Source organism: Anas acuta, chromosome 16 (assembly GCF_963932015.1).
Source record: "Anas acuta chromosome 16, bAnaAcu1.1, whole genome shotgun sequence".
NCBI lineage: Eukaryota > Metazoa > Chordata > Aves > Anseriformes > Anatidae > Anas > Anas acuta.
In genome coordinates this window covers 1,871,989-1,892,931 of record NC_088994.1, presented here as the reverse complement: position 1 = coordinate 1,892,931, position 20,943 = coordinate 1,871,989, and the positions used below count along the sequence as shown (strand labels likewise).

The 20,943-nt window shown below is 38.1% G+C and overlaps 1 protein-coding gene and 1 long non-coding RNA gene across 19 annotated transcripts in view; one reads left to right on the top strand and one right to left on the bottom strand.

Annotated features, from left to right (window-relative positions):
• The window catches only part of SULF2 (sulfatase 2), a 165,187-nt gene extending 159,117 nt beyond the window's left edge, over positions 1 to 6,070 (bottom strand). For 9 of the 15 annotated variants that reach the window (XM_068701033.1, XM_068701030.1, XM_068701042.1 and 6 more), the window contains exons 1-2: positions 5,876 to 6,069; positions 5,285 to 5,368 (exon numbers count right to left, since the gene is read on the bottom strand). The gene's annotated coding sequence lies outside the window, so the exon portion shown is untranslated. Of the gene's footprint in view, positions 1 to 5,284; positions 5,369 to 5,639; positions 5,785 to 5,875 lie in introns of those variants that run through there. The other 6 variants (XM_068701040.1, XM_068701036.1, XM_068701041.1 and 3 more) reach the window with 2 other exon arrangements.
• Positions 6,071 to 6,088: 18 nt separating this feature from the next.
• LOC137865713 (uncharacterized) overlaps positions 6,089 to 20,943 on the top strand; it is a 185,188-nt gene continuing 170,333 nt past the window's right edge. For all 4 annotated transcript variants that reach the window (XR_011102045.1, XR_011102047.1, XR_011102046.1 and 1 more), the window contains exons 1-2: positions 6,089 to 6,430; positions 8,157 to 8,337. This is a non-coding gene — a long non-coding RNA (uncharacterized lncRNA). The remainder of the gene's footprint in view (positions 6,431 to 8,156; positions 8,338 to 20,943) is intronic.

The following is a 20,943-nucleotide window of genomic DNA, read 5'->3' as shown; positions in this document are numbered from 1 at the left end:
AAGTAAGCATGATTTAAAGATGCCAGATTCTTTTTAAAGCCCTTCAAATCTTGCTGGTACTGGAAACATATGGAAAAATGAGGATGGATGAAGACTGAAAGTTAAATTATTTTGAACAGTTATTTACTTTGTATGCATGGAATATACATCAAAATAAGGGTGGACAAAGGAAGTATATTAGCTAAAACACCTAATGTTCATCTTGAAGTAATTAATAACAGATATTTGCCTTATCCTGATTAGTAACAAACAGTTATTTTTTACCAAAAAAAAACAAACCAGTCAATAATTCTAAATATTATAGTCAGTAGCACAGCTTGCTTTTTGCTCTTTCCAAAGGCATAAGCTGTATGTTGGCTGCAAAGCCACAAAGGTGACAAAAACTGGTGATGAAGATGACTCATAGTCAGTAAAATTAGGGAAAAAGAACCTCAAAGACACTGAAGTCACATAGGTGACCTGGATTAAGGATACCTTAGGATATGAACTGGAACAATACTAGACATTTCTATACACTATGATTAGATATCTGAGGTTATATCAGAATTTCAAAAGTTATAGCAGTAAGTCATGTAGACTTTTATTTAAAAAAAACAACAAACAAACACATCTTAGAAGTTAAAGCAATTCAAATTATTAATTGCTGTGGGGAGGGAGGGAAATCCATCCAACAATGGAACTATACACAAACATTTGTTCAAAAGACAATAGACAATAGCTATTTAATTGCACTAGAGAGAATACAGCAGTGCAGAGAATTAAGAACTAGTGAGCCAAACAGCACAAATGAATACCTGGAGTTTGCTGCAAATCTTGTTCACTACACATACTTAAAATTCACACAAAACAACCTTGTAATTATACCCCCCCAAGAAAAAAAAAACACATGCATTTCATTACTTTTATCCTATCTGCACACTCCACCTGAAAATTTACACAATTTTAACAATGCAACATAAACATTACTACTGTTAACGAAGAAAAAAAAGGGGAAAAGCAGAAAAGGAGCAAGGGAAACTGAACTAGAAAGCCTTGTGAAGACCTGCCAGTATTAAGATCCTTTTATTTCTGAAGAGTCCTACCAGATATTTTGCATGAGAGAAGGATCAGAAATGTTGTTCCTAAATGTGCATGGAGCTTCACAAAATTTTCCTTATACGGTTTCTAGATGCAAATGACATCACCTTCTGACAGACTTCAGCATCTTGATGATCCCTGATCTTCTTTTCCCAAGTATTTCTAGAAAATGCCAAATTCCTAAATACACTGACCCCATCTATTAAACTTGGTAATCATATTCACTGATTCAGTCAGAGTTGGCCAGAACTATCAGATCACCCCAGCATCACTGGTTATAGTGCTTTCTACCTCCTGGATCAGTATTTTCAGGCCTCTACAATGATTGATGCATCTCCAAGATCTTCAGATAAAACAGGCAACACAACCACTTTCTTGTTAGAAACTTGAAATAAGAAGCTGCTTATTTTTAAAATGGCACTTGTCTTTCTGGAGCAATGAGACTTTAGCCAGTATTTTTGTTACTCCTTGTGAGGTATCGGTATTTACAGTGGTTTCCTCAAATACACTACCTTTATTTTTGAATACCACATGCAGATTGGAAACGACTCTGGAGCCTAACAGACACCTCTTTATTTTGACACTCTCTTCCAACAATCCATTAACCATGCTAATTAGTACTAGCGATCACACATCAAAACTTGTATTCTACCACAAGCTGCTCAAACTTACTGAACTATGAACTACTCATGATTTTACTGTGGAAAAAAATAAGACAAAACACTAGAACATATAATGACAAATACAAAATAATGAAACAAAGATTTGGAATAAGCTCCTTACAGATACTAACTGCATAAAAAGCTTCTACATTGTTCACAGGGGAAAAAAACACATCACTGATACAAGACCAGATTAGAAATGTCAACATGTAACCGTATATATTTCATCTGCTTAGTTACTCCAGTTTATTCTGTACAGATTTAGAGTAGGAACTGTATCTGCGTTGCAAAGGCTGTAAGCATAAAATAGGGTGTTGTAAAACTAAATAAAGTAATAGCTGCTTAACAGTGACTCTTATTCAGCTTTACAGAAAGTTGCATTTGAATAAGATCTCCTATTGTTATGTTATTTGGATCTTTCACATTAATTACTTCACTTTAGTGTCATTCTGAGCACCAAAACGGATTTCCTACCACAGCCAAACTGCAGAAGTAAGACATTATCTCAAACACTTTCATGGGAAATCTCACTCACCAGGATCTGGAAAAATAAGAACACAAGTACATAACCCCGTATTTCTCGTGTACATGAAACCCCGTATTTCTTGTGTACATACACACACACACACCCACAGACACAGAGGTGGGTCTAGGTTAAACTGTTGAACTACTGTATTCACAAAAAAGAAAGAAAGAAGTGTTACCCAATTGTAGATTTAAACTGCGTTGATACAGAAAATGGAATTTTGCATTGTGGGAAGATAAGACCACTGTAGATATTAGCATGCAGAGATCTGCACATGACAGATCCTGTGGCAGTCACAGGAGATTGGCATACATTTCCTGTGTTATGGGAACACTGGAACTCAAGTACAACTCCTTACAAGAGGGAAGATTAAATTATCTGCTTACTAAGATGTTCTTACTGCCTCACAAGCAACGTTTCTTTGGATGCTGCTTCTTGCTGAAGACCTTTGGACTTTCAGCATTTGTATTTGTAGAAAGGCATGGTTATATCTACTAATGAGACAAAGCTGAGGTAGTATTTCAGACTTGTTCTCTGAATATGTGCAATATTTGCAAGTATTACAAATCTTTTGTCCTCCTACAGATGTCAACCACTAATTAGTTGACATCCTCCCTTAACAGACTTGCATTATCACTCCATATGTACCATTTGGGGTGTGTGTGTGTGTGTGAGGGATAGGGTAGAGGCAGGTAACTAGCAACAAACAATTGTGAGAAATGCAGACAGTTTCTGAAAGATTAACTAAAAATCCAAGTGTATTAGATACCATTAACGGGAAGGGAAAATAAAACAAAAACAAAACAAATGACAAGACACTCGTGACAGCTCTTCAGGTTTCAAATCAAATCATAGCTTACACTGGAACAAATCCAGGTACTCTCAAAACCCATAAGCATTCTGGAACATCTAATTTCATACTGAAAGTGTAGGCCTGTATCTCATTCTCCAGAATGCCCACTCCAGCCTGAGAAATTAGCCCAGTGTATTGACAAAAATGAGAATCTGTTCTATCAATGATATTGCAAGGGAAAATTAGAAAGCCAAGTCTTATCTACACTTAATGGAAATAAGCAAAAGCACAGAGAATTCTACACAGAAGTAGGATCTCAGAAACAACTTTAATCAAAATGCTCTGATGGGTTGGTAGCAGCTCTTGAGCTCACTTTTGCTCTATTCTGAAATTCATAGGTGGCTGAGGAAAGGATCTTGAGAGGAAAAGAGAAAAATGTGGTTTTTAGGAAGCACAATCATTTAGAAAAGACTTCAACCATTCTATGCTATCTAAAAAGCAAGAAGCCTGAAATTCAAATTAATTACTTCTAAAAACAATTTTGAAGGGAAGATTAAATAAATCCACACCTTTTCCAAGTTGTAGAGATCTTTGAGATACCAGATATTTATTTTTCCATTTCCACTTTCCACTGTAATAACAGAAGACAACAGTACATACTGATTACTGGCCTGTGAATCTTTTTTTGCAATAGCTCCTTCATAAAAAGGAAGCTATTTACAGTTATCTTTATTCCTACTATTAATTCCAGCATCTCAAAAATATTTCTGCTGCTATACTGCACAAGTATTTGCTTTACTCCACCACCTTTTTCATTTGCAACAGAAAACAGTCCTATTCATTCAGTTACATTACCAACTTACTGTAAACAAGTCAATTTTATTTCCAAGTTTGACATCACCAAGCCATTTTGAGTTTTGTTTATGTAGATGAACACCCATGATTCTTCTTGCCTGAAGTCCTTGTAACAGATGCTTGAAAGTAAGTGCCAACAATGCAACACAGACTATTTTTAAAAACAAAACATACCGGGCCATAGCAAAGCATCAGCTATTTTAACTTAATAATTTGTTTAATGAAATAATGTGAGTTACTTCGGTGAACTGACTTCAGACTTTTTCCTATCCATTTAAAAGAAACGATAAAGTATCAGTACTGAAACATATGACTAATCAAGAGGGTTTTTATACAGCAAGGGCAAACACTTCTAGCTAGAAGTTACCTGAAGTAAGACTCCTTGCAAGGAATCCTTGCAGCAAAAGAAGTGTTGCATAGCCCAAATGCAAGCACAAAGAGGTTTCTTCTTTTTTTGCAAATATTAAAGTCCAAAGAAAAAAAAAAGTCCATTAATTACCTTGGGAATAATGCATTGTCTTCTGAATAAAGTTAAAACAAAGACACACACACAAAAATCATACAGGAACCTTGCCTTGAATTCCAAGATTTGTTTAGAAGAGAGTCCAGAGTTCACCTGAACTGTCTAATGCAAATTAATCTGTCCTATTTACACTAATATTCTGAGTGCCTTCCTAAACCCCTCATAATTGCATTTCCACACCCCCCTTAACCAAGAAGAATGGGTAAGGTAAAATTGAGAAGGATAGGTGGTCAGTTTTTGAAAAAGCACATTTAACTTTTTAAGTTTAATTGCTGCATGACATGGTGTGAAATGCAAAGCCCTGCAAAATTACATGAAGAGGATTTACTTAGAGGTCTCTAATATGTTTAGTCAAAGCATCATCCTTAGAATCTAAATGTATATTTGAACATAATGAGAAACTTCAGAGAAACGCTGACAGTGGGGGCAAAAGACAGCAGAATACCTTTATCTGAACTCATAAAAGTTATGTTTAGAGATAAAGAGAGAAGGGAGGAAAGAAGATCATTTTGCAAAAATCTAATATTAAGATAATTACTGAAACTGCGTATTTTGGAGAACTCTTAAACCCATTATACATTAGTTTTATGACATGGCCCACCAAATATTTTACATGCATTAAGCATAAAACACATTGCACTGCAGGTTAGTTTTGGCATACAGTTAACACCCAAGCAATTAAGGGTTTTTTTGATAATTCCTCTCTGATGGCATGCGAATACATTTACTATTAATATCAGACATTACTTATTAATACTATAAACCTAAAAACAAAACATAGTCTAACAATTTCTGTTTTTATCTACTGAACTTAATATTAGTAAAGAAAAGTAAGCCTATATACGTACTCATTTACATGCTTGCAGGCTAGAGAAGATGAGGGAGACAACACGGACATCGCACCTCTGTGTGGTTTCACATCAGTAGGCAACCTTTTGAAGGAGAACAAAAAGACGAGGTGATCAGAGACCTACCTACAGCTGGACCCCGTCCCTGCCCGGAGCCCTGCAGCCTCGTTGAGCCGACACCAGGACCGGGCACCAGAAGTTTTTTAAGCTATTCCCCAGCTCTGCCACCGCCTCGCTGTGTGACCTTGGGCCGGCCGCTCCCCGCACCTCAGGAAAGCCCGGTAATTAGCCGGCTCCAGCGTCGAAGCCGGGATGGAAAGGGAAAGGGGACCGAATGGCAGGGGGTTTTCCTCACAGGTGATAAAAATCTGCCCGACGTCCACACAGCCACCCGTCCCGGGGAGGATCGGCTCCCGCACCTTCCCCGCGTACGGGTTAAACCGGAGGAAAAGGCGGCTCCAGCCGGCAAAGCCGGCGGCTCCGGCTCGCCCGCCTCAAGCGCGGGCGGTGGCAGCCTGAGGAGCCGAGCCCTCAGGGCCTCCCGCAGCCAGAGCCCTTCCGGCGGCCCCAGCCCGGCCCGGCATTACTCACAGCGCCCGGCGGGCGGTTAAAACTCGCAGGTGGCCCGGAGCCGCCGAGGGCTGGAGTCGCGGGGGTGGTGGGATGGCGGCGGTGTCTCCTCAGCGCCCGCCCCGGGAGCGAGCAAAGCGGGCTTGGGGGCGCTGCGCGCCGCTCCGCGCAGCTCCGGCCGCTGCCTCTATCCCTCCCTCCCTCCAATGCGGGCCGCGGCGAGGAGCCGGCTTTAACCATCTGTTGCGAGGCGCCTCCTCCAAGGGCTTCCGCCTCCCAGCCCGGGGGGCTCCCTGCCGAGGAGGTGGCGAGCATGAGGGGAGCTTTAGGGCCCCGCCGGCCGCTCTCCGTCGCCCAGCGCGCTGAGGGACCGCGGCGGTGCCCGCCTCTCCTGCCCCCCTCACCTCAGGCTCGCCGCTGCCTTCCCCCGTCCCCTCGGTGCCCTTCCCTCCCCACAGCTGCCGTCCGTTCCCCTCATCTCTTTCCCTGCCGGGTGGGCGCCTCCCCGCAGTGCCCCGCCATGGCTGTAGGGTGAGGGGAGAAGATCTCGAAGAAGATCCCTGGGGATGGCGACAGGTGCGATATAGAGGTTTTGGGGGGAGATCAGGGAAAAATTGGGGGGGCAGGGGAGAGTCAGATCCTTTTGGGGATGGGAGGAATAAAATTCTGGCCTATTAAAACTTCTTCACGTCCCACTTAACGCTAGGCAGGGCTCTCCACATGGGGTGTGGGGAGACCGGCCGTGGTACTGCACGGAGCAGTGTGCTTCAGCCTGCTGTGAGGGGCACAGAGCCGACTCCTGTGGGTGTGTGGAGACTTCTACATCTCCTGTAGAGAATTCTTCTACGTCTCCTGTGGAGAAGCTGTTCCAGGAGAATCAAGACTCTGACCATTTAAACAGCTTTGAGTTTTAGCCTTCCATGTTTCTAATTTGAAGATTTTTCCACAGATATGTGGACAATGTATGGACAGGATCCCATATTCTGGGTCCCTATCTCCACTCCAAGTGGAAGTAGCTCAGATGTTTACCATATACTTGTAAACCATGCAAAACAGCCCCATCATTCCAGGTTTACTTCACACTTCTCCATAACTCCCTACAGATTTGAAATGCACTCACACCTTACAGGGAAACAAAGGAATAGAAAGAGATTTTTAAAATTATTTCCTTGCTACGGACCTCCCAGATGATTCTTTTTAATCCAGTCCCTACATCTTCAGTTGATTCTCCACCGAAAATCCAGGGACTGAGAACCTTATTTTATTCCAGACAGGTTCCAGGGTAATGTTTTTATGATGACATGACAAGAAAACGGTGTAAATTCTTTTCAGCATTCAACAACTTAAAGTTAACAAAACAGTCTTGATATGTGTGCTGGAGAAGAAAAAAATACTCATTTATTGCATATGGTAAACCATGTTCTGAATGAAGTTTTGTCATTTTTTGAAAGTGTCACATTCTTATTTCTCACTAGAGCAGTTTCAGAAGAGTTTGGGGTTTAAAACTAGTATGTGGACCAATTATGATTCCTGGAAATAAAATCAACCATTTGTATTCTACCCCAGCACTGTCATTAAATGTAAATGATACAGAATCACAAAATGATTGATACTGGAAGGGACCTCTGGAGATTTAGGCCTACCCCACTCCTCAAGCAGGGTCATCAAGTGCATATTGCACAGGAACGCATGCAGCTGGGTTTTGAGTATCTCTGAAGAAGACTTAACAATTTCTCTGGGCAACCTGTTCTAATGCTCTGTCATATGGCACATGCTATTCCTTATAGACACTTTTCAAAGATGGGATACATCTCTAACCCACTAGGAAGGCTTTTTCATTGCATTAGAGGATCTCAATAGAGTTGAAGTTTATCTTATTATTGCAAAAATAATCAAAAATACAATTACTTTTAATACTCAAAAATACTTTAAATGGTTTATATTTTTTCTCATGAACCTCCAGATGGATGAAATTTTACCCTCATGTAAGCATGCAAAACGTCTATAAGTCTGAAGGGAGAATTTGTCATTACAAGATATTTTTAAGGAATGGTTTATATATAGTTTTAATTATTAGAATGACAAATTAGCTAGTGAATTTTCCATTAATTTTGTAAGACTATTCTCAAACCTAAGTTATTCCCATATAAATTCTAATTAAGCCTCATTGGCATAATTTTGAGATGCTGCTTTTACCATTACTACAAGGTTTTCTCCTGCTATTCTAAGAATGTTGTTGTTACTGATTTTACTAATACATAGCAATTCCATTTAACATCTTAAACCAATTGTCCTGTCCTAGGTACCAAAGATAAGCATAAAGAGATGCTCTTCTCTTTGCGTGTTGTCATATGTAGACCTCAAACAAATAATGGCTAGGAATGGAACAATCCATAGACAAACAACTGGCCACAGAAACTGCAAATACAAATAATTTGTTCAGCTCTACATGAAGTCTTGGCAGAACCCAAAAACATGTACAGGTAGGTGGTGTCTCAGTCCACAGATGTAATAAATCACTTGTTAAGTTTAGAAATTATGCCTTAAGTCCAAAAATAATGCTTCCCTATGAAGTCTTTTATTTTACAAGCAAAAGGCGTTGACAGTATTTGATTCCAAAGTCAGTTGCTCATTTTTTATTTTTTATAAACATACCCTCTCTCCTGGTTCATCACAGTTTTTATTAATTAGTTGTATAAATTAAAAATGTTTCCAATTGTATATGCATGTTACATATAGTTAACCTGTAGCTTTTATCCCACATGGTTTCTTTATGCAAAGGTGAGAGAAATGTGACCCGTTAGGCTGATGCTTCTGTAGAGTTAAAAAATATTGGTATCCATTATTTGCAATAATCATTTTTTTTTAAATCCTTACTGTCTTAGAAGATCCATTAGCACAATCATTCCAACACTTCCGATTGTGCTTGCCATCTGCTTTTTCCCAAATAAAGATATATCAAATTACATTAATAACATTGGTAATTAAATACTAGCAGGAACTTGAAAACAAACCCTAAGACTCAAATAATCCACTGGTTCAGGTTTGGATCTTGCAGCAGGCTAATCTCTGAAGTGAACCAGCCAAAAACATGAGAGTGAAACTCAGAATGTGAATACAAAGATTAAGTTTGAATTTTAAAGCCCTATTTTTTTTCATGTGATGTATGTTAAGTTCCCAGTGGAAAAAAAACAAACAAAACACAACATCTCAGGATTGAGTAAACTAATCAGAAAGATACCTTACAGCCTTAGTCAGAAAGAAGCTGCTTTGTTATAAAGACAGCAGATTTGTGGGAATGTTGCCACTTTTTATAAACTGTCGAAAGCTGTTTTTTTTTTTTTTTTTTTTTTTTTTAATTTTGGTTATGTGCCAGTCATGACTCAGGAACTGTTAGGAAAATGAATGTACTATTTTAAATGTTGCAAGACATGGCCTAGACTGAGATAGCGTAGCAAATTTACCTAAGCAAGCAAATTCATCTCAAAAGCTGAAGAAATGAAAGCATTTGGAACATCATTTATGTGCTGACACTACTGAGAAGACAAAAACATTGATGGATGGTGCTAACCACTGAAAATGCCAGTGGATGGTAAGTGAAATGTTATGTTCATACCCCACAGGGCCATGTCTTCTGCTGGCAATCAACAACTCTATCTGTTATAGGAAAGGAAAAAAGAAAAACAGCAATATCAATAGACGATACTACAAGTACATAAAGTACTGTCTGAACTTCAGAAGATAAGACAATTTTCTATTTGGTTTAAAGATTACTCTTACTGTGTAAAGACAGCTATTGAAACTTTGAGTTTTTGCACGGCCTTTGATAATTGTGGTAACCGGTATCTGCAATGTCATGTTTCCTATCCTCTTACTCATAACACATTAAGGGAAATGGATTATAACTTCAGTGCTAACAGGGAAGTTTTAAGTAATAGAAATCTGTAGCTTCCAGAACACTTTTCCATTTCAAAGGGCTTTGCAAACATTGATTAATTAACCTGTTCTGTGTTCAATTCCGGCAAAGCATGCAGTCCTTCTACTGAACAGTTGAGCTTTGTTGTGGATTTTAAAGCCTGAGCTGTGCTGTTTGGTTGGGTGAGCACATGCGTGCAGAGGGTCAATACTAGAGCAATATCTGCTTAAGGCACACCATTTGGGTAGCTACAAGGAACATGTTTAACAGTGGCTGTAAATCTTTTCCTTTTTTGAGGTGCCAAATGATACACAGAGGTTTGGTGTTGTCTTTTTGTGTATGTGTGTGTGTGTTTGTTTTGTTTTTAAAAAGGCCTCAATATTTCTGTCCACAAGTTTGGCTTTCTCTTTGATGTATTACACATAAAGTCAGGTTGCTGTGCTGACACAATGATCACAGCCATCAGGTTCCTTCTGCTACCCACACATGCTCAGATGCTACTTTATCTTCTGACTTTCTGACTTTCCAAAACTTACTATATTGGTTTCTACATTGCATAAAATGGATTGAATTTTCATCGCACTCCCTTTGTCATGTGGAATTTCCCTTTTCAGTCCAATTTATGAAGATACACCTGTCTAGATGTGTTCACCCATACTCTTTGGCTTTGTATTTTCTGCATCTTCTGTCTAAGGACATTAAACCTGCCTTTGCCAGCTACTAAGCGTGAATGATTTGAATTATATGTATCCAGAAGTTACCTTTTCAGAGCCTATTTACAACATCAACTACTGGAAACTAAACCAAATTTCTTAATTTGAAATTCACAGAACACTCATTATGTACTACAAGTATGTATGAGTCATAATGGAGTCCTGCCAATGATGCTGTGTGAGCAATTGCATATATTGCATGTCTGCTTTGATACAGCTGTGTATCTAGCACTAAAAGTTACAGAGCAGAATTTTTCAGGTTTTGGGTGAAAGATGGTCTAAGACACCTTACTTAGGCTATAGAAGATTTTTAATTTTTTATCTCTGGTATATTGAGGAAAAGCATCTTAAGGAGGAGAAGTAAAATAAGTCATTTCAGTGGGGAAAAAAAAAAAACAGAGTAAGAAAGACCTCTGTCTAGTGGAGAAGCCTAGGCTGAGTTGCTTGCTATAGAAGTTTCTGCAGACACTTTGTAAGCAAAGGTTCTTTGGACTTTAGCAGGGGACTGAGCATTTTTTGAAAAGATGTACAACTTTATGCTGCAGGACAGGGTTCACATTATTTACTGAGAAATGACTGGCTGCCTGCCAACCTGAAAAACACTCCCTTGCTAGTATTTCAGCTGAAGAAAAAATGAGGTAAAATAAATACCTCAATATTGCTCTATTACAGTGTTTAGACTCTACCCTTCAGATAGAAAAATGAAATTTATTACAACAATAAATGACCCCCTAAGATCTCAGAACTGCCAGGGTTCTCTGTCTCTTCCTTTCTAATGAACCTTTGCAATTTCACTGAAGTCAGAAAGTTGTGATTGTATCAATAGATCATGCCTGTACATACATACGCAATGTGCACAGAGGAGTGACATGCTTTAATTGTATTTTTAATGAGAAAGATCAAGTAATTCCATGAAATATGCGCCAAGTCTCATGATTGATGATTTCATTTTGAACCAGGCAAATTAAAAATGAAACTAACAGTACAGTTTCTTGCAATAACTGTGAAATTACTCACTCTTGCATATACAGATTTATGCATAGATCTAATAATTTTGTTTGGTGTGGGTTGAATGTGCATGTGGCATCTTTCCTGATTACAAGCACATGGATCTTTCTACTATTTGTATGTTTCAAAAGTATCACAAATCAACAAAAATGCAATTTCTGCAGAATTCTATGGGAATTATTTGCTTAAACAATTCTTGAGGTATTAAACAGTTACAACAGATTTTTTTTCTTACAGTATCTGGAGAGTTGTGTTTTACACGTACAGTGCTACTGCAGGTACCCTTGTATATTAATCAGTACATCTGTACTTTGTAGATGGAGAACAGAAAAGTATGTACTCTTCAAGACTTCAAATCAGCTCTGAGTTTAACTCCTCAGAAGCAAGCATTGGTCTGCTACTGTCTTCAATCACATAGGTTAATTCATGAGCTGGATTTAAATCTTTTCCTCATGCTTCCTGTTAGAGATCGAAGACATAATAATGTAAACAGTGCAGCTATAGGCTAGGCCACACAAGCATAGGTTCATAGATATTAAGAAAAGCAGGAACTGTTGTGACAGCTTAACTAGATCTTCTGACATCTAGGATTTCTGGTTATACAGCAAATCTTTCAAGCTTCAGTGGTTACCACAGGCTCAACCATGATAACTGCTCAATATCTCACATATAGGAAGGCAGTATCTTAACTTATATATGCTACATGTGTTTTTATATATTGAGCCTTAAAATAAAACAAACACTCCCTGACCTTTGGGGCATGCTGTCTGAATAACAGTCACACCTGAATTTAGCTACTAGTCTTCTACCACTTAAAAATCGCTAACAGAAATGCCATTTTCCTTTTTTTTTTTTTTTTTTTTTTTTACTTAATAATTGGACTCAGACCAGACCTGCAAGAGTGAGATACATCTCAATATGAATGAAACAATATTTGGAATCTCTGGGTTCTCAAGGGTGCTTGGCTTGAAGGGAATTGCTTGTGCTAGGGACCAGAGGTTATGTGCAGAAGTTCTTTTGCATTTTAATCTTATAAAATATATGCACTGAATATGTACCTATTAATGCTGTCTTTAAGTTGTAAATCTGTATATAGGTAACAATTTTCCTGGGACTACATGCATCTGTTTAATCATGTCTTTCTTTGAAGGATGAACAAGTGTTGAACTAAAGTCAGTCTTTCATGCAAGTTGGATTTCCAAGCATAAAACAGGTTCCTGGCATAAAGGAGATGTCCCAATAACACATCCTTTTTGCACATACCTTTCTTTAGGTAGAAAACAAGTGTACTTTGTGAACATTGTACTCTTCTTGCTGCTTGCTATATTGCTATAAAGCATCAAAAATAATAATTAAAAAAATAGATTTCTTCCTTTATAGAGAAATTATGAAGAAATTTCTGCTCCCAGTACAGTGCCATCACATGCTACAGACCTTATTTTATGATCTTTAAGGTTTTGCCTTTTAATTTTGTATTGGCAGAGTAAAGAAATCTGAATGTATTTATGGAGGGGGAAGGGACTGAGCTGTGCAGCTTCTAGGAAGCAGGAGCAGCAAATGAGAAACCCACCCAGAAGTTTCTATTATATGGTTGTTATGAAAGAAACTACATTGTGGGATAAATGCTCAGGCCATTGTTTGGTTTTTAACCCATTTGTCACTGAAATGAAAACCTACCAAAATAAGTTGAAGTTTCCCAGACTGAAAAAAACGTGATTCGCATTTGCTTTGATTTTTGTAAAGGATCAAAGTTTTGTTTGGAAAATCCATTAGAACAGAAGGCTTTTTTGTTAATCAGTTTATCCCAGGTAGGGTTCTTTTTCAATATATGATGTCATACAGTACAGCAAATGCTGTTCTTATATATGTTACACAGTAAAATATAGTTTGATACACAGCGCCTGCAAGGATCATGATTTGCCTAAAACCTGTCTTTTTTTCTTTGTGAAGTGACAGGTACTTTTGTAGGAAAATTGCATGTAGTTAATATCATTAAAAATGAAATTCCCTATCAATTTTGTATTTTATTCCTGCTGAGAGGTAGTTATCATTTGAACTTCCATCTCCACTGCTTGAGCAAACTGGTTATATGTTTGTTTGTTTAACCTATTTCTTAGCACAAGGCATCAGAGAACTGAGTATGAAGGAGAAGTGCATATAAACTGTATTACATTCTTTTTAGTTGCATCTATTGTGTTTCTCACTTTGTGATTGCAACAGGAGAAAGTTACTGTGGTCAAAAAAGAATAGGCACATATAATGAAATCACCCATGTTTCTTTCTGTTTGACTGTACAACTCAAAAGTCAACCCTCCATTTGTATCAACCACTATTAAAGTGAGGTCACAGTGAGGGTTTCTAAGAACCTACAGCTGACTGAGCTGTAAAACCTGAAAACATGGATTGTGTCTGGTTGCATATGCATTTTTAGATGAATGGCTTTTATTGTTTCAAGATAGAATGTAAAAGTTAGTCCCTCTGTTTTCAGTGCATCCCATGTTGTGCCCTTTTGATGCTGAATAATAGGGTAACACATCTGAAGAGTAATCTAAAAGTTTTGATAGACGACTTTTCAGATTTTCTAGGAAAGAGCAGCAAAGATAGATGTACTGACTGTTGGTGTTAAGTCCATTTCGATCTAAAGTTTGTATGTCTTACCTCATTTCAATCTAAAGTTTGTACGTCTTATCTACCAGTTCATCTGTTATGTGCTGCTTTTATTTATTTTTCTGAATAGTTTTTTGATAGTAACAAAAGTCTGACTATAAATAACTGTGAAATATGTCTTAGGCACTTTTCTTCAATTTTGACATGACATTTACAACTTGGTCAGTCCAATGTAAGTTTTTTTTATTAGTTATTTCCATCTTGTTTATTCCTTAAAAGAAAGTCATATTCTTTATGCCCCAGATAAATTTGAAGGAGAAATCACTTTTGTACTAAGGAAAATAAACTTTCTTACTCCTTGCCCACCATGTAATGTCTTTATCTAAATTTATGCAAAGCCACTGCAAACTGTAAGGAAAGAGCTAATGGAAATGGCAACATTTATACTTACTTTGAACTGGTAGTGGAAAATTAAGCTCCAGATACATTGCTGTATATGGACCTCCATCTTCCTTTTTTTTTGGCAAGGGTCTTCTAGATGTACTAACTGCCATAAAATTCACTTTAGTAGGGAAAGAAATATTAAGCCATATCCTCGACTGTGTGCAGTCTCCTTTGCAGTAAAACGATCTGTAAAGCTTTCCAGAGTTGGCAGCTGAGATTTCCCCTGCAAGAGGGAATCCCTGGCTGAGGTAAAGCTGGCTTACAGCCACCTTGGCTTCTGTCTATTCCAACTGGTATAAAGAAAGAGAAGATCTGAAATACTGGCTTTTAAAATTGAATCTCCTGTAGACACACAGAGACTTTCAGTATTATTTTTTTAAATATAGGTCTGAATCTGTGTGACTCATCTTCTCCCTGTGTGTGTGTCCTGTGCATATATCTGGATGCTACACATATGACTCTTTCAGCTGAGTCGTCAACTTACAGCATTTAAGAGGTTCAATTTCTTTAGCTTTTTTTTCTTCTCTTCTTGTGAATAGTTGTTTCTCCCTTAACACGAATATTTGACTGTTACTGTGAAGAAACTGGGTGCATTTCCTTTGGGAAAACTCATGCTGATTCCAGATAGAATTTTGTTTACAGTTCCTTTTCTAAGCACCGTCTATCTTAGTATTTTACCATGATAACTGTAGATACAAAGTGTTGATTCAGCCATAATGAAGAGTAAGTAGGTTTTTTTGTTTGTTTGAAGTAGGGATTTAATAGTAATTTTTTATTATTATTATTTTCAACCTATGATACTGCATTTCAGCCATCAAAGATGCAAAATACCAATCTTAACATCCTTAGGATAGATGAATGTTCTAGAAGCACATAAAATGGACAGAAAAAAAAAGGGCTTTGTTTGAAAAATATAAACATCAAAGCTTTTACCTGTATTATGAACATAAGAAGCTAAAAGCACATTAGAGTTTGTGAGTTAATAAACTCACAAACTTATTACTGTATGTATAAAGGGAGTCATCCATACAACAGACAATGTGTAAAACATTCCAAGAACCATTTACGTAATCAGTGTAATTTCTCTTTTATAATTGTTTCCTGTTTTGACATAACTTAATTATTTGTTCTCTTGCAATACATACAGTTTTGTTTTGAAGCTTCTTTGATATTTTGAATTTGACAAACATTGAGCACTTTTATTTTTCCAAAGGCAGTGAGCCTGAGTAGGTACAGACAAACTGTTATGTGACTACTGGTAACAAGTTTGAGAATTTCAAGTGTTTGTGTGCAAGACATTGCGATTCAGAAGATAATGGCATTTTCAAGTACCAGATCTTGGAAGGATGTCTCCTTCGTAAATGTAACCCCGTGTTCTTCCAGCAAGGAGATAGCACCAGAGAGAATTCACAACTTTAGGTGACCCCCAATGAGAGTTCACTAAGATGCTTTCCTAGACTCCACTTATTTACCAGACTAATACATTCCTCGAAACAAAGAAACAACCAAAAACATTTTAAATAGTCTCCAGGTTTCACTCACCATCCTGGTTCCTTCACCTCCATGACGCTGTTCTGCATTGGTGTCTCAGAACCACACTAAGATGTTTCCTGACAGTGCAGCATTGGCACTGTAGTAGCACTAGAGCTACATTTGATCTCCACAGTAATGTTAGAGATAGATATCAGTTCAAATACTTTAACTGGGGATTATCAGCTTTTTCCTTCAGGGTTGAGCCTGTGGCATTACTGTGCTCCATCCTAGCTTGTAGGTTAGTGGTTTACCACTAATCTTTCAGTATCCCCAGCTGAGCCATTTAATTACTCCTCTTTGTGCTCCCTGATGGCCAGTCTGGTCAGGCTGTTGAGAATGGACTCACGTACTTTAGTGTTATGCTCTATAAATACCTTATGATAGTAGCTACATTGTAATATGGATAAATTAATTGTTCTGTAGGTGTATTTACAGTGAAAGGTGGCATATTATGAGATCTTTGGGCCAGATTCTTTGCTCTTGAATGGTGATGCAATTCCACTTACACAACATACCTTTTCCTGATCTGCATTGTATTTTTTTCTGTTCCATCTTAAATCTTGAGGGATTAATAATTCCATCATGAGTCTTGTTGCAATAATGTTTTGTTAGGTGGCTCTATTACAAAACTTTTTACGTTCTCTATAAAAGATGTAGTATTAGCAAGTTTGTTGATTTAACAAGCGTAGGTATAGACACAGCATTCCAGAAATCTTCACTGAAACTGAAGTTTTCATTGAAGAAAAGGTATTTCTCAACAGGTACCTTAACTTTTTTCTTTTTTTTAAGTTTAAAAATTTGTGAGTATTTTTATATAAAAGTTATTTAAAACTTTTTTTTTTTAAATTTCACAGAATCACAGAATCACAGAATTTCTAGGTTGGAAGAGACCTCAAGATCATCGAGTCCAACCTCTGACCTAACGCTAACAGTCCCCACTAAACCATATCCCTAAGCTCTACATCTAAACGTCTTTTGAAGACTTCCAGGGATGGTGACTCCACCACCTCCCTGGGCAGCCCGTTCCAGTGTCTAACAACCCTTTCAGTAAAGAAGTTCTTCCTAACATCTAACCTAAAACTCCCCTGGCGTAACTTTAGCCCATTCCCCCTCGTCCTGTCACCAGGCACGTGGGAGAACAGGCCAACCCCCACCCCGCTACAGCCTCCTTTAATGTACTTATACAGAGCAATAAGGTCACCCCTGAGCCTCCTCTTCTCTAGGCTGAACAAGCCCAGCTCCTTCAGCCGCTCCTCATAGGACTTGTTCTCCAGGCCCCTCACCAGCTTCGTCGCCCTTCTTTGGACCCGCTCAAGCACCTCGATGTCCTTCTTGTAGCGAGGGGCCCAAAACTGAACACAGTACTCGAGGTGCGGCCTCACCAGAGCCGAGTCCAGGGGGACGATCACCTCCCTAGCCCTGCTGGTCACACTGTTTCTGATACAAGCCAGGATGCCGTTGGCCTTCTTGGCCACCTGAGCACACTGCTGGCTCATATTCAGCCAACTGTCCACCATCACTCCCAGGTCCTTCTCTGCTTTAATAAAAATTAAGTAAACTTTCCAGCAAAAGTTAAAAAGTAACTTTAATCCATCACAATTTGCGCAGGCTATATATTTGTGAAAATTTTCAATACTGTTATAATTCTAATTTACCACAGTGCAACATTTTAAAATGGAGAAGGAGTTTCTTGTCCCGCGGCAATTTTTGCTTATCTCCAAGTAGCTATTTTTGCTGATATTGCTTCGTTACTATTGTAACTTATTAAACTCACCAACCTTCAGACACTGGTGACGTTATTTCTTATGTTTTGGGCTTTGATGTACTCTGGTAACAGAGGTGACATATTAAGCAAGACCCAAAGTGCCAAAGACCAAACCAGGGTGTTGTGGAGGATAAAAATCACTTAGAGATACTAGTCTAGAATAATTCCTTAGCAGAACTGTAGGCCAGGAGGAGGGAGTGCTCCTGTGTAGAAATGTTTATTTAAAAAATCCGTAATCACAGAATCACAGAATCTCTAGGTTGGAAGAGACCTCAAGATCATCGAGTCCAACCTCTAACCTAACACTAACAGTCCCCACTAAACCATATCCCTAAGTTCTACATCTAAACGTCTTTTGAAGACTTCCAGGGATGGTGACTCCACCACCTCCCTGGGCATCCCGTTCCAGTGCCTAACAACCCTTTCAGTAAAGAAGTTCTTCCTAAGATCTAACCTAAAACTCCCCTGGCGTAACTTTAGCCCATTCCCCCTCGTCCTGTCACCAGGCACATGGGAGAACAGACCAACCCCCACCTTGTTACAGCCTCCTTTAAGGTACCTGTAGAGAGTGATAAGGTCACCCCTGAGCCTCCTATTTTCCAGGCTGAACAAGCCCAGCTCCCTCAGCCGCTCCTCGTAGGACTTGTTCTCCAGGCCCCTCACCAGCTTCGTCGCCCTTCTTTGGACCCGCTCAAGCACCTCGATGTCCTTCTTGTAGCGAGGGGCCCAAAACTGAACACAGTACTCGAGGTGCAGCCTCACCAGAGCCGCGTACAGGGGGATTTTTTTTTTATTTTATTTTAATTTTTTTTTTTTTTTACAGAATCGTAAGCTTTATTTTCCTATTGGCCAGCAACTTAAACTGGGTTAAAAAAAAAAAAAAAAAAGCAATGAATATTATTACACAGAGAAAAAGTATAAAACAACTCAGTGGACACAAGCCAACTTGCTGTTCCTATCTCATTCACATAATGAAAGTATGTATTTGGTATGCTTGGTAAGGAAGACTGAAGAAATATTTATTTGCAGATCAAATATCAATTTTACTTGGGAAAATATGTATTTGCATGTGCAATTAGTTTGATGTAAGTGTCCCAGACGGATCCAAGGTAGACTTGCAGTTCCTTCAAATAAATTTATATTTTATATAAATTATCCACCAAATTCTTAATAGTAATGATAAAAAACATTGTATCTTGCATGTAGTGCATATGTGTATATACTTTTGTCAACAATTCTTTATAAGTATAAAAAAAACAGCTAACATTGCAAGTAAGAGCTACAAGAGGAGTAGATGACATCATTGTGCTGGAAAAGACTAAGAAATGAGACTTCTATACCTCTGTGTGAAAACATCAAAGGATAGAGACGATAAATGCTGAACAGGTTTCAGGTTTATTTGATTATATTTGTGACTTTTTCAAATTCCTTTTAAAAATATGCTGAGTTTTGCTGTTTTTGCTAGCAGTTCAAGACAGTGGTTTAATTGTAGGCTTTGTTGTTGCCATTCTACTGACTTAGTGCAGAAGCATTTATCAATCTAAGGTTTGAAATTAAATTTGAAATCCAAAAAAGACAGTTTAACCAAGGGAAAAAAGTAAGCATATTTTCTAACATAACAGGAATGTTAGGCTCTGAATCACGTTGGGAAGATGGTTAAATTTCTAGAAAGAAATTGCCAGATAAAATGTTATGCAGCTTGAAACTCTTCTGGAATTTATTTCAAAGGATCCATTTTCTGAAAGATTATTTTTGGAGGGATTTCTGGTGCCAGCAGATCTACTTTAGTTTATAACATTAAATTACAATTTAACACTTTACTGGCATGAACAGAAATACTATGACTAAAATTTTAGTTTATAAAGCAGCGTTGCGAAGAAGCATAAATTATTATCCTGAGCACATTTTTTTAATTTCTTGGTTGTTTACTCCTTATTCCTTTCAGTAACCTTTAAACCAAATCTCTCAAAACTGGCCTCCTGATCTCCTGTTCTCTCCAAAGTCACAATAATGTGTTTGAGTAATCATCTCATATGTGTGCAGTATTCAAAACATAAGCTATGAGATTTTGCACTGTTGCCACAGAATAAGAGCAGACCTCAGGAAGTTGATTTTTCATAACTTTAGAAATGAAGCAAACAGGAGAACTGCATGATTGGATCTTCCAGTTTGGTCCCAACACCTGAGTACATTACTACCTATTCAAACCATCCTGTTAATCTTTCGACTTGATTGTTATCATCTTGGGTGAAGAATCCTGTCTTGCTATATGCCTGTATAATAACCAGTATAATACCACCTACATACCATTCTGCTCAGATAATGTTTTAATTAATCTGATTAATTTGATTTATTTTATCTGTTCATCTTTTTCTGTGTGAAAAGTGGAAACATGGATCATAACCTGTATCTCCCAGCAAAAGAAACAAAACCCTCAACAGAGGTATATTGTTTACAACTTTAAATGGCCCAGAGCATAGAAGTCAAGATTGCAATAGTCTAGTTTAAGGCAAGAAGAAACAGGATCTTGGCTGAAGACTGTAAAACAAAAGACCTGACATGCCAAGCTGTAGCTTTGCTATGAAGCTGAATAATACTGTTTCTTGCACTTTAATCAATGGGTAGCCTCTCCTTACCTCATCCTCCCACCCAATGTAACTTTACTGATGTTTCTTCTGCCTTTCAAAAATCTGTGAGTGACTGCAAGGTGCTATCTTTGTTTGTAGGATACACGCCCTGTAGGGAAGTTACAGTTCTGCTTCTCCCTAATTACTTTTTTTTTTTTTTTCAAAGGAAGTGAAACTTTCACCTGTTTACCTGTTTCAGTTTCTCTGTTGCCTACAGGCAGGTGCCCCCCTGAAAACTAAGTGCCATCTAGGGCAGTTTTTATTGATTGATGTCTCTCACTTCCCTGGAATGATCCTTGTTAGTGCTGCGATACGTCTTACCATATTGTATGCTGTTGAATCACATTGAAACCTGTAGTAAAGAAAAAGAAGTAATGAAAACGTATGTCTATTCCATCTACAGCTGGGGTTGTAGTGTCTTTAGCATTTACATTTATCGTAAAGGTCACAGACAGTGCTGTGTGTGTGTATATATA